General features: G+C 42.5%; 1 long non-coding RNA gene across 1 annotated transcript; it reads left to right on the top strand.

The window, feature by feature from the left end:
• Positions 1 to 338: 338 nt before the first annotated feature.
• Positions 339 to 10,479, top strand: LOC134488888 (uncharacterized). The gene is made up of 4 exons (XR_010067058.1): positions 339 to 399; positions 1,643 to 1,767; positions 9,694 to 9,754; positions 10,196 to 10,479. It is a non-coding gene; the product is annotated as an uncharacterized LOC134488888 (long non-coding RNA).
• The last annotated feature ends 345 nt before the right edge of the window (positions 10,480 to 10,824 follow it).

Genomic DNA, 10,824 nt, shown 5'->3' with positions numbered 1-10,824 from the left:
ATAGTATTTAACCTTCTTCCCTCCCCTCCCCTCCCCTCCCTCTCTTTCTTCTTTCCTTCCTATACAATACAGTGCTTTTCTTAAAGTCAGACCCATGGATATGTGAAACCATTCCCATGCTATTCAGTCTAAAATGGAACCATGACACACCACAATTCACATGATCTGAAAGCCTTTATAACATGCCATATACCCAACCCATTTTACTTCCCTGTTGCTCTCATGAACTTCGCTTTCAGGAGAGAGTGACTGCTGGCTGAGGAACAAGCTAGGAGGCTAGGGGACAGCTGGCAGTCAACCTCTCCAATCAAGAAGCAAAGCTGTGGAGTAGTCTGCTGAGAAGCACATTTGTCTTGCAATGCAGATGAAGAAAAGAAGCTGGTTTCCAGTGCTTGCAGGGTAGCTAGACTTTTTGCCTACTTGCATAAATCCACTGCTGATTGCTGATAATGCCATAGGGGCACAAAAGATCTTTCTAGCAGGAAACACTGGGTTTTCTCCATCTGTAAACCAGGATATACCCACCACTGTCTGGGCAGTCACATTCTGTACCAGCTGTAGCTTCTCAATATTCTTCAAGGGCAACCCAATGTAGAGTGCATTACAGTAATCCAAATGGGAATAACTAGGGCATGAGCAACTGTGAGTATGGCTTCTTCATCCAGGAATGGCTGCAACTGGTAAAAATGCAATAATGTGAAAGCCCTCTATCCCCAGCTGCCACCTGTTCATTGAGCAGGAACTCAGTCTAGGAAGACCCCTAAATTGCAAACCCACAGTGGGTTAGATCTACAAATCCAAATTGGATCTTAGAGGGATTCAGTCTGAGTCTGTTCCTCCCCATCCAGAGCTTACATCCTCCAGGCAGCGGGTAAACACTTCTACCACATTGCCTGTCTGGCCCGAGGCTGAGATGTATAGCTGGGTACTCTCAGGATACTGATGATATTAGACTCCATGCCAATGGAAAACTGCCCCAGTGGTTTCATGTAGATGTTAAAAAGAAGTGATAAGTAGGGGCTTTCAGGCAGAATGATCTCCCCCCACTTAACTGGAACTATATCTTCAGGAAGATGGAGAACCACTGCAAAACAGTGCCCCCCCCTTCAATCCCTTGCAGACAGTCCAGAAGGATACCACGTTGACAATATCAAAAGCCAATGTTTAACCAAAGCTTATGACCTAAAGTCATTTTACTCCCTGCGATGGAGTGCAAGAGGGTAATTTCCCATTCCATGTACAAAAACTGACTGGACTGGATGTTGAATTGTGCTTAAATATAGCACAAAGACAGTTTTTCTACCAAAGCTGAGAGGGAAAAGCTAGTTTAAAGAGTACAAGTCAATCCACATTCCATTCATAATTCTTTCCTTCAGTCTCCTGAGCTCTTCCAAAATCTGTTGCCTCAGATGGATACCTAACTCTGACTAAGAGTAAGGCTGGCCCTAAGAAGACTGAACAATGTACACTTGTATCATATTCTTTTCATTCTCTCCACTAGGACTCTTGGTTCACTTCTCATTTCTTTAATTCTGTAATAAATTGGATAGACAGTCCTGAACAAGCCCAATAAGAGCTTAAACCCTTCAGGATTAATATGAAATTTGAGTTTATAAAATGCTGTTTTATTTTCCCAATACAGAAGTGGCCCTCCGGTATGAGCTTCTTGACTAGAGATTAATAGGCAACTGGGAGTATTGCCCAGTTGCTTCTGCCACTGCCAGCACAGGAGTCATTCCAAGAGGCATGTTAGTCTCCAACTTCTTGGTCAGATTTCAATATTTTTCAATTTTCCATTTGTAGGTTATAATTTTTCCAGCCCATGGCTCTTTGGTAATACATAGGCTCTACTGGAAAATGGAATCTGCAGTAGTTTCCCATGTCAGTTCATCCACTGAGCTGGCAGCATCTAAATGTCCCCTCAGAAGCCTGGAGGACAGATAAATCATCCCAGTTGCATGATTGCATGTAGTAATTAAGAACCTGTTCTTTGCATCATTCCAGTTGAGGAGACTAGAATCAATTCTGATTGGCTGAAGTAAACCCTTCCTCTCACAGTTACTGTTCTAATGAAAGCTAGTTCCAAATGTGCATGCTGTAATAATATGAGAATTCACTATAGCAAACTTCTGAGGCATATGTGGGCATCCACTGCACATGGCATGCACAAGTTCTCCTTTCCCAACCTATCACGTTGCAATCATGGGGAATTACATCGCTCAGTGTGCCAGCTAGAGAGTTGTAATCCAAGGGCATTTGGATATCAACAGGTTGGGGAAGTTAGTATAGATCTCACAGATGGTATTTGTAAGGCAGTAGTTATTGCTTGCTCATTTATTTACTTTCTCCATTTGGGGGGGTGCACAACTGTAGCATCCTACACCCTCCCTAGTGCCATGGTCGAGTGAAGAATGAAATATAGTACATTTCTTTCATTTCATTTCATTCCATTTCATTTCATTTCATTTCATTTCATAGTCAAGTATTATTCTGACATACGGGTAGCTGCCAATAATCAGGATGGTGCCATTTCCATCCTCTGGCACCTTCCTTGGTTTCACAGTGCTCCTGACTCTAAAGGACTGGAAGCAACTACTCGGGGGACTTGTCCCAGAAGGAGGCAGCAAATAGGCAGCAGTGAAAAAGACTGTTCCCATTGAGAGCATTTTTCCTAAGAATCTGCCAAATATAAAATCAGCAACATTTATTTTAATCCTTCTAGGGGATTTCTGCTTTTCTACCCTTCTTTTTTACATGACCATGTGATCATTATCTCTACTTTCTGGTTGGGCCACAAACCACATAAACATATTTTCCTATAGCTTTCCCCCCCTAAAATAAACTCTATTACTTTTGACTTTTTTCATGAAATATGAGAGCAATAAATATGAAATCCTAGTGAGATGTACAGGCATCCTTCAATACCCAGCAACTGGGAACAGCTGCCACACTGTAGGCTCCCAGTAGGACCCATCACAGATTTCCTGAAAGGACCCCCCTTAAATAAATCCCTTCTTTTCCTCTCTATTGATTTCCAGGATAAATCTAATTCTTTGGGAAGAAAGGTTGGAACAATTGGCATGGGAGTTCTCCTCATTTTCCTGTTGGGAAATAATCATAATCCCAATCCCAATCCCAATCATAACCATGACTTGCCTCTGAGAAAATGGGTTCTATGCATGCAGTTTTTTCTTTTTACTTTTTGTTAAAAATAACTTTATTTAACAATGATACAGTGTACACAGATATACAAAGATAGATGGATGGATAGAGATATATATTAATTTCCCTCTTTGTCAGCCTCTCTTCTCTTGGTTCGCCTGCCATTAGAGGTTTCTACACACATTAGCTGGCTTCACACATGCACCGCATTCCTAGAGAACCAACCTGTGTTAGCTCCACATTCCTTTGCCTCAGGCATTTCACCCAAGGATGCTCTGCTGCTGATAAGGCACCTGGGTTGTTAATCACTCTAACGAACTGCCAAGATGGGAGGGGGGAACTCAGGAGTGAGAAACAGCTTGTTTGCGAGACAGGGAAGAAGGATGAGATCAGAGGAAGGAAAGAATCACTTTGAATGTCTTGGCGCCAAATCCTCACTTGGAGCTTTGATTACTATCCTGTGTTAATCGGATCCTTAATAAAGAATTCTTTGAGCTTTCTGATGGACTGTCTGGAGAATTTCTAAGTTAGGATCTTGGTACTGGGATCGTCACACTCTTTTAAAAAGTACCTCAGCAGTACTCTGTGCTTGGTTTTTTATTATTTTTTAAGTCTTATTATAATCCTTTTATTTTGTTTAAAACAAAGGTATATTTTCAAAAAATATATTATCTATGAATAAAGATGCATAGGGACGCGGTGGCGCTGCGGGTTAAACCGCTGAGCTGTCGATCGGAAGGTCGGCGGTTCGAAACCGCGCGGCGGGGTGAGCTCCCGTTGCTAGTCCCAGCTCCTGCTCACCTAGCAGTTCGAAAACATGCAAATGTGAGTAGATCAATAGGTACCGCTTCGGCGGGAAGGTAACGGCGTTCCGAGTCGTCATGCTGGCCACATGACCCGGAAGTGTCTATGACAACGCCGGCTCCAAGGCTTAGAAACGGAGATGAGCACCGCCCCCTAGAGTCGGATTCGACTGGACTTTACGTCAAGGGAAACCTTTACCTTTACCTTAAAGATGCATAGAAGCAAATTTCTATGAGCAAAGTGAAGCAAGCTAGTGGCTCTACTCCACTTTTTAGAAGCAGGAGCTGCTTTAGCTCATGCGGACTTTGCTTGAAGTTTAATGGAAGTGAACCCCAAACCCACTACCACCATCATCATCATCAGGTTAGGATGACAATGACCAATACTTCCACTATTATTACTTCTCCTCTGTCCAGTAAGTAGAGAGAAAAGAGGGAATTCTGTTGTCCCAAAAAAGACCCAGATTGCCATTAGAGAGTCACTATGAGCCTGGGGTATCTGGGACAGTTGGAAGGTAGGATTATGAACCTACCAATCTAAATTTAAAAACAATGACAGCAAAAATGTATTAATAAAACATTTTCCCCAAAGCTGTGTAAATACTCTGGAAGGTTCTAACCCGTTTGCAAAGGGAATGTTTGTGAACGAAGGGAAAAAAGAGCAATGGTAAAATGACCTTGTGATTTTCATGGACTCCCTGCCTATTTAAGAATGTTTCCTAAAAAACATAGGAAGCAGCAGAATGTCATAGGGTGTAAACCCAAGGTCAGCCCCTTATTCCCATGCTGCCATTTATTGTCTCTGGGTGTGAAAAGAAACAACAGAAAATGGAGGTCTTTGTCAGAAGAGAAACAGAAGAAAGGGGAGCAAAACCAATCTGATTTCTGAAATATAGGCTCAGTTTTTAAGTAGTCCAAGCAACAGCCTTGGCCATGGTTAATGAACCTTTGGCCCTGGCCCATCTCACAGCATCTCTTCCTTTTGTACTCACAGCCTACTGCTGTGTCTCCATCGGAGACACTTGGATTCTCAGAAGCGACAACGCTCCTTGCGATCAAACGTATAGGGAGGAGGAGGCGGGGGTTGAGGGGGGTAGGATCTCATGCTGGTTATAATGGATACATCTGGCCTTGCCATGTTTGTCCATCATATCCAGTGTTTGTTCTGAGCAGCACGGTGGAGGGTTTGGAGCAGCATGTGTGAGCCTGAGTATGTGGGAGAAGAGCCCAAGTGGCAGTGTGCTTGCAGGGACTTGCCTAAATCCCTGCTAAGTGAATGCTCTCTCCCTTTCCCCACTACTCCATACCATGTTTATCACAATTCACTTTGTAGTTAGATGAATGGAATCATTGGGAAAAGGAATGTTATTCCTGACGAGTGTTGTTTTTACAACATCATAAATCTACTGACCGTTTGTTGAGTTTTTGGGGGGACAGGAACCGTGCAGACAACTCTTGGTGTGACTTATTTATCTATGGAGGCATGCGTTACTCTTCTCCCATCTACTGTAAATGGAAGAACCAAACACTAGAACTGAAAGATCCTATAGATCCAGGCACTGGCTCCCCACATGATCATCAATATCTGCTAATAGTTCCACATCAATAAGTCCGATTTGTCTAAGAGCAATTCCACATGACAGCCTTAAGCTGATACTTGCTGGAAATATGCTTAAGAAATCATTGCTAGATTTCAAGCATTGGCATCCATGCTGGTCAGATGGTCATCTTGAAGGTGAATTCTGCTGCTTTTTTATCCCTTCTACTTCTGCTGGGAAAGCAATCTCCAAGTGCTTTCCTTTCACTGGCTGGGTCTTTGAAGATTTGTGGTTTCCATTTATATGAGCAAACAACATCCAGTGGGCATAGGATCAGAATCATTGGAAGGATCTTAGAACTCATCAGGTCCAACCTCCTCCTTGCTCACGGTGAACACTGGTGGACCATTGGAATAGAAGCCACATCATCCTTGCATGGGTTTTGCTGTTGTTTGAGCTGAAAGGGGAAAATGGCAAACTCTCATCAATTTTCCCCAGCTAGCGTGTTTAGCCCCAAAAGATGATGTCTTTCACTGGTTGGCTTTACAAGCCCCACTAGGAAAACTAGTGAACTCTAGTCCAGGAGAACGAAAAGTGCATCCAGACTGGATGAGAAGGAGGGACTTGTTTTTTTTCCTCCTCCTATTTTACAATTGTCAGGAAGAGGTTTGTGGTTTATTTGCTTCCTTGCTATACTTGCCCTCATGAGTCCACAGGCACACACATAAACAGAGGAATATTCCCTTCCCTTCCTCCTTCTTGTAGATTTTCCTTTACCCACCACCCCAAGCCTTCTGTCCCAAGCCTACTATTTTCCTGCTTTTAGGTAATTTCCATAGGAACAATTTAAAAAAAAAAAAGGAAAGGTCCACAATTTCACCAGAGAACTTGTTATGGAAACATTCACAATTTTACCTGTGGAATTTTCAGTCTGTATAGCAAGGTAGGAGGACTTGGGAAAATAGTCTGACTTAGCAGCATTAGGCAGTTCTTTATGCTTTTAACATGCCTAAGCCTCTGAAGCTACATAGAACAAGAAGGGTCAATAGTTGTAAACAAAGTGTCTGAGAAGCATCCAAGAAGTCCTAATATTTCAGCTGGGCAGGTCCTATAGAGCTGACTGAGGCATGGTCTTGTGATGTTATCTGGCATGAGTTTCAGCCTGTTAGTCCTGAGGAAGTGGAAAGTCTCCAACTTTGCATTTCTAGGGAAGGTTGTTGAGAAAGTGGTCAGCCTTCAGCTTCAGTGGGCCCTGTACAAAGTGGGTGATCTGGACTCTTTCCAGTCAGGATTCAGACTGGGGTATAATATTGAGATGGGTTTGGTCATGCTTGTTGATTACCTGCAGTGAGCTTCTGATGGAGGAGGTGGTGCATCCATTCTGGCCCTCTTTATCAGCCTTTGATACCATCAACCATAGTATCCTTCTGGACTGGCAGAGAGGGTAAGGAGTTGGAGGCTCCATTTTGTGATGGTTCTCCTCCTTCTTCTGAGGCCAATCCCAGTCAGTATTGGTGAGAAGGGAGCAGTCAAGCCTTGGGCCACTGCTTTGTGGGGTGCTTCCTTCCTCTCCTCCCTCTTTTTCAATATCTACATGAAGTTACTGAGTGAGATAATCTGTTAGTACAGGATGAGATATCATCAATATGCTTTGCCCCTGCCTCTCCAAGTGAAGTGTCAAGGTTTTGTCCCAGTGTCTGGAGGCTGTGAGGTCTGAATGGGGAAGAACATGTGCTCAACTCTGCCAAGACTAATTAGTTCTGGGTTCTGGGTCCCCTGGATCTGGAGTTGGAGTGTTTCCATCTTCAGTTGTGAATGAGGTGGTAATGCTCCATTTGGACTTGGTGCTCACTCTGCTGGTTCTCCTGGATTCACAGCTCCTGCTCAAAGACAGCTTCCTTATGTGGCAACCCATAAATTTTCAGGACCACATGGAGCAGTGGAGTCAGTTCTAATTCAGGGAGAGTTTCCTGGAAGGAAATAAAGCTGGTCTGGAAGAGGAGGAAGAGGAAAGTGCTTATAATGAGAAGTAATCGAGTGCTTAAGTCCATGTGCTCTTCTTCCTCCCCCTCCGTCCCCCTTTTGTCTTATAGTTGAATAGAACCAGAACTGAAATTAGGTTTGGCAGCGGGGTGAGCTCCCGTTGCTAGTCCCAGCTCCTGCTCACCTAGCAGTTCGAAAACATGCAAATGTGAGTAGATCAATAGGTACCACTTCGGCGGGAAGGTAACGGCGTTCCGAGTCGTCATGCTGGCCACATGACCCGGAAGTGTCCTATGGACAACGCCGGCTCCAAGGCTTAGAAATGGAGATGAGCACCGCCCCCTAGGGTCGGACTCGACTGGACTTTACGTCAAGGGAAACCTTTACCTTTACCTTTACCTAAGTTGTCCTAGACTACATTGATTTGAGAGTTCTCCAGTCAATTCAACTTCAAGTTTAACTTCAAGTTTCAGTTGCATTTTTCACTGGATGCTGACATTTAAAACATAATTGTCAGCACCCATGACAAAACTTGGATATTTATTTATTAAATTTGTATAGCCACCCATCTCACAAGTGTGACTCAGATATATGCTCTGTGCCTCCTATAGGGCAACAAAGACATTTGCTCTCATGAGTTGGCCACTGAGTATTATGGAAAGGCATTATTAGCATCAGCACAGATAATTCTTCATGGGGGATACAGAAGGAGTACTGCTATGTTAAGAGGCTGTCACTTGACACTGAAAGAGGCAGCTGATCAGGGCCCAGAATTAGCAGATTAAAGTCTTCACTTTACCTCAGTCTCTAAACTCACTCATACTGCTCAGAAAGCTTTCTAAGTCTGGAGGCTGTTCAGCTGTCCATTCACTAAGCTCTGGAAGTCCCATTGTTTGGAACAGACTATTACCTTCCTCACAGATGGCTAGACTTCATAGAAAAGCCAGTTTGGTGAGGCTGTAAGAGCTTCAGAGATGGGGCAGCGTATTGATTCTTAGCTACTGAAAATGGAAGCTGTGGAGAAATCAGCAATCCTCTTGAGAAGCAGACTCTTGACCGAGCTAACAATAGGATACAATAAAACCAATATGAAATGCCAAGAGCAGAAAAGGTGACTGCAACTTGTCCTTAGCCTTTTACAGATTTCAGCTGTGTATTGCTACTGCATTTTTCAGTTTTATTTTCCTTGTCTGTAACTGTGGTAAATAACCATGCACGGATAACAAAGTCCAAGGCATCTGAACTATTGGAGGCTCTGAAGCGGCTGCCGCTGCTGTTCTCTGCAAGACCACCCTGTGACCAGGAAAGAAATTAGAAATGTGGAGGGCTGCTGAGCACTACATTTTCACAGCAGATCAGCACACAAAGTTATTTAAGCACAGATGTTTCTGTAATTGTGATACACTGGGAAAGTTTGAGGCTCAGCATTTGGACTTCAATGGCTCCCAGACTCACGCTTCCACCTGCATTTTGTGGTGGTCTAAAAAGCCTTCATACACAGGGCTGTAATGTAAACCATGTGCTAAGATATGTTTGGCTCAGAAACTTGTTAATACCCCCCCCACACACACACACAAACACACTTCTCCCAGCTCTTTCTACACATCTTTAAGTTTACGTTTTTGTTTCTATTTTTAGTATGAACAACATGCAATAAAATGCAAAGAAACAAAATGCAATCAAATAAGAGAGGACTGAGGTAGCTCTTGAGTTAGGTTGTATGGGGGCATGCTGGGGAACGGAGCAAGTTGAGATTCTTCAGTGATAGATGTCCTGGGCTCAGTGAGAAATGTGCACACTAATCCCAATTAGGCCTTGAGGACCCCTCTATGGAAACCAAATAATCTAATGCACTTAGCATCCTGCTTCCCTTAACAAATTAGCTATATAAGGCATTTGTGCTTCCACAAATGTGTTTGTGATTATAATAAATGTTCTCTGCCATTGGGACATTGGACTGCGCACAGCAAGTTGTGCGTTAGATTGGGGATTCCTTGTAATTCATCTTCCTGTAATTCATGACTGACGACCAGATTGGATATGATTGATTCTGATGGCTTTGCCTTGGAATTCCTAGTGTGGCATTCTGGGGGAGCTTCCAACAGCCCAGTGGGATTCCCCTTCTCAAGGGTTTTAACCCAAATTTGTTATTTTGACCACCGAATGTTTGCATACTACTGTTCTAATCATGGACTCTCATTTAACAGGATTTGGGAGATATCTCAAGGATTGTCAGCATCATGCTCTTATCTAAAAAGGCAACGTACTGTAGGTATTACCAAAACAGCTTTTTCTCCGTCTCTCTCTCTCTCTCTCTCTCAGGAAAACTAACCTGTGTGCCTGAATTTGATGGGCAAATTAGTAACTTTCAGCTATTAAACTTTATGCTGGACTTGGAGAGGCCCTCAAGCAGAGAATCTTCTTCATAAAATGCATGATTACCTGCTCCTAAAATGGCTAAGAAATGGAAGACAGTGTAAATCCATATAGGTGAAGGAACTGGTCTATATAAACAGGAACATACTTACTCTTCAATGATTTTTTTTAAACTTTGTGAGACAAGATGTCAAATTCAGTTGGCAATTGTTTAAACTTCTTTTTATACCTGGACTAAAGTAGGAAGTTTAACCTATAGTCTAATGGCGAACTTGAAAATACTCTTTATTTGCTTTGTTGTAAATTAACATATTTCTCCTATTCCTTCCTCAGGTGCAGGGAATAAGTATAACAGTAAAGAGGGGGAAACCCTAATTTAAATATCACTAGCTGACCTCCACTAACAGGGATCCAACTGAGAAATTGCACAAAAAATAGGGAAGCACACTTGACCTAAGATTATATACCTTCAACATGTAAGAGGAAGCTGCTTCTAATAAGAAAATGTAGGAAGCCTAAGATAATTTTAACAATGTTCTATCAAATTAGAATCTAAACCCTAATAACACATTGCACATCAATATTACTCAAAGAAGAAACCTCTGTAAAAATAAATGAACAGTTCCATGTATCTCTTTCTCTTTTTCTTTTAACAAATGTGGCTTACATTTACAGGGCTATTCAAAATCTTCTTTTTGCTGACAGGGACACTCATAAAATTATCATTCCTTCTAGATGCAACATGCCCAAGTTTACATGGCTGGTCTTTGCCAACTAACTATAATTCTTGGGACACCTTTGAAAGCATTGTGTCTGTCTCTTGAATTGCCAGTTATAATTCTTTGATATCACAACATTTCTAGATAGTTCAGATGATCTTTATACAGAATTTGCCATAATCTGGATTCTGACCTTGCTGCCTTTTCTTTCCCTTACCTTTTCCTTCCATTCATGGTTGCCAA

Source organism: Candoia aspera, chromosome 1 (assembly GCF_035149785.1).
Source record: "Candoia aspera isolate rCanAsp1 chromosome 1, rCanAsp1.hap2, whole genome shotgun sequence".
In the NCBI taxonomy this organism is placed as follows: domain Eukaryota; kingdom Metazoa; phylum Chordata; class Lepidosauria; order Squamata; family Boidae; genus Candoia; species Candoia aspera.
Note: the sequence above shows the minus strand (reverse complement) of the source record. Positions and strands in the feature narration are given on the sequence as shown.